The sequence below is a fragment of the Rousettus aegyptiacus genome, unplaced genomic scaffold (genome assembly GCF_014176215.1).
Source record: "Rousettus aegyptiacus isolate mRouAeg1 unplaced genomic scaffold, mRouAeg1.p scaffold_m13_p_3, whole genome shotgun sequence".
Taxonomy (NCBI): domain Eukaryota; kingdom Metazoa; phylum Chordata; class Mammalia; order Chiroptera; family Pteropodidae; genus Rousettus; species Rousettus aegyptiacus.
Genome location: NW_023416306.1, coordinates 167349008 through 167352035, shown reverse-complemented (window position 1 = coordinate 167352035; position 3028 = coordinate 167349008). Strand labels below are relative to the sequence as shown.

General features: G+C 52.0%; 1 pseudogene; it reads left to right on the top strand.

The window, feature by feature from the left end:
- Positions 1–1917: 1917 nt before the first annotated feature.
- Positions 1918–2033, top strand: LOC118600911 (annotated as a pseudogene).
- Positions 2034–3028: the final 995 nt, after the last annotated feature.

The window sequence follows — 3028 nt, the reverse complement described above, 5'->3', positions numbered from 1 at the left end:
GTGAACAAGTTACCAGATGCTGGCACATTGCCTCCCCCTCACTCTTCCTGAAAGGTATGAAGCTTTAATTTTTGCTTTGCTTAAAAAATAATGGTTCTGGGGGCGGGAGGACATGTAAAAATCAAAAGAAAATCACAGGCAACTGTGCAGGGGATTCTCGGTTTCCAGATGCACGTCGACCAAGCTCAGGAAACGGCCCTCCTCGTAGCAGAGGCTGCCAGAAACGCTTTTCGACCATGGGACACACTGGCGGAGAATTGGCGAGGACTCTGCCTTCTCACCTGGGGCCAGTCACTGGATTTAGCAGCTTTTAAGAAACAAACCTCCATCACTGCCAATTAAAAAGGACATCAATTTTAAAGGAAAGATGTTACAGAAGTCTGGCCACATGGCCTCGCTGAAAAAGGTCACCCTTTCTCAAAAGTGTCTGCATGCCTTTCCCTCCCGAATTAGGCACAAGCGTGTGGGTGAGAGCCAGCCTTTGCTATCAAGTGGCTGGCCTCTGTCACTGCACAGGACCCAGAGTTCTCCTGGCGAAGACATCCATTGGCAAGACAAGTCCACTCATTTGCACACAGCTGTGGGTAGGGAGCAGGGTTACAGACTTTTCTGGTACTGGGGCCTCACTTAGAGAATGTGGAAAATGTGATCATCTCTCTCCCAACCACAAATCTCCTGCACATGCTATTTCATGACTGTGTGCATTTTCGACAGCCAAGCAAATTGGGGTGCATGCATATTGCAGCTTCTACAAGCAAAGAGAAGTTGGACATTGGAGTGGACGTCTACCATGCTCCACCTAGCCACCCCTCGCTCCCCACCAATCCCTGGAAACCACAGACATCTGCTGCCTGCATGGTTTTGACTTTTCCAGAATGTCATATAGTTGGAACCCGACAAGTATGTAGTCTTTTCAGATTGGCTTCTTTCACTTAACTTAGTAACATGCGTTTACGTTTCCTTCCTTGGTGTCTTTTCATGGCTTGATAGCTCGTTTCCTTTTTTTAGCGCTGGATAATATTCCATTGTCTGGATGTACCACTGTTTGTTTATCTACTCACAGTGGTATGTTTTCAACAAATACATATTAAGCATCGAGAATTGTTCCTGGCACATAGCAGGCACACAGCAAGGGCCACTTGCTGTCCTTCATGGCATCTGACAAGCATCTTTCAGGGCAATGTCACTCTGAGACAAGCGCAACCGTCTTCTGAAAACAGGACCCCTCGTAAGAGCAGGACCCTGAGTGAGGGCAGGGGCCGGAAGGCAGAGGGTGGCATGGGTCCAGTTGGAGCTGTGGCCTGAGCACTCCTCCAAAGGCGTGAAGCCCCTGGGTTCACAGGACTCTTAAACTTGGTTCACACAGACAGGGAGGTCCTACGAGGTCCCAGTTGGCCACCGCGTTTCTTACACACAGCTCATTTTACCGATGAGAATATTTGCAACATCTCCTATGCTAATTAAACCTGATGCCGATTTACCAAAGCCATATTTGACACCTGCTGTGATTCTTGATTGTGTTACTTCCAACACTGACCCTAAGGTGTAAGTTAAAGGAAACCAGGGCATCCGCACGCATCCGGACTGGCAGTTCTAAAGGCGGGCACAGATGCGTGGCAGGTTTATCATGGGATGGATCTCACGGTATGTCCCCTCCCTTGTGGGCCTCGGGAACTGGCTGTCTCCGTAAATGGTCTCATTACCCTGGGGTGGTCACAAGCCCTGGCTGGAAGGTGGGCAGGGAAATGAGAAGGAGGGGCTGGGCAGGCAGCGAGGAAGCACACTGCCTCATCCAGGAGTCCTGGGCTGCCCTGAGTTGTGTGACCTTAAAAGTCCCTTCTCGGATAGTGTAGCAGTTAGCACGTCTGCTTTACACATAGGCCCTGGGTTCACACCCCAGTGGAGCCATGGTCCGTGGTCTAAGGGCGTGCCACCTTGAATGAGCCCGACATCTGATCTCAGAAGCTAAGCAGGGTCGGGCCTGGTTAGTACTTGGATGGGAGACCACCTAGGAAGACCAGGTACTGTAGGCATAAATAATAAGAAATACATTTTTACAAAAAGTCCTTTCTCCTCTTGAGAATTAAGCTCATCTCTGTTCTGAACAAGTAGGCAGGGCTCGCCTGACATTCCATGGAAGATGTGGCCATTCGCTGCCCACAGGAGGGTAACCCGGTCACTTGCAAGTCTGCCCCAGAGCCCAGTCATTCTGGGTCAGACCCTTGCTCGCCAGGAGAAGGCAGGCTTCCCCTCCATCCTGTCAGCTGCACCCCGTCTGCCATGTCCAGAGGTCAGAACCCCAGGTCTTCCAGCTTCAGCCCCCAAGAGGGCAAGCTGCTAGCACCCCAAACCCCCAGCTCCAGGGCCTCTTCAGCTCCTGCTCCCCTCACAGAATCCACTTCCACCTTCAGGGGTGGGTGACAGTCTGGGGACTCCTGAGCCAGACTGACCTACACCAAGGCCAGTGCCACCTCTTCCTGTGGCTGGTCATGGACACAGAGCTTCCTTGAGCCCCAGGGTCTCATTTAATAGCAATAGCAATACAGCCGACTTGGATACCTCACAGCACTGGCGGGGCGTTCGAGAGTGTAAGGGGACCTGTGTTCATGACCATGGGGGCAGTGGGTGCCAGGGATGGCTCGAGCCAGGCGGATGTTCAGGAGGAAGAGATGGGGGAGACGGTTGCTTGAGATGAGATGGGGTGGGGGAACCTCAAAATGCCTGTTGAACACACTGAGAGCTGAGCAAGCAGAAGAACGAAGGTGGGGGGAACAGCATGAGCCGAGACACAGAGGCTAAAATAAGGACAGTAAGTTTGGGGGACACGGAGGGCACCCAGCCTCCCAGAGATGGTCCGGTCTGCTCTCTGCCAAAGCAGCGCCTCCATTTTTTCCAGGACTTCTTCCCTCCATCCCTCTCTTCCTTTTCTGCCTTTTCTTCTTTCTATTTCCTTCTCCAAATCCTTACTAGGGCACATTACGTCCCAGCCACTGTGCTGGGCACAGCGGAGACACACCTGTCCCTGCCA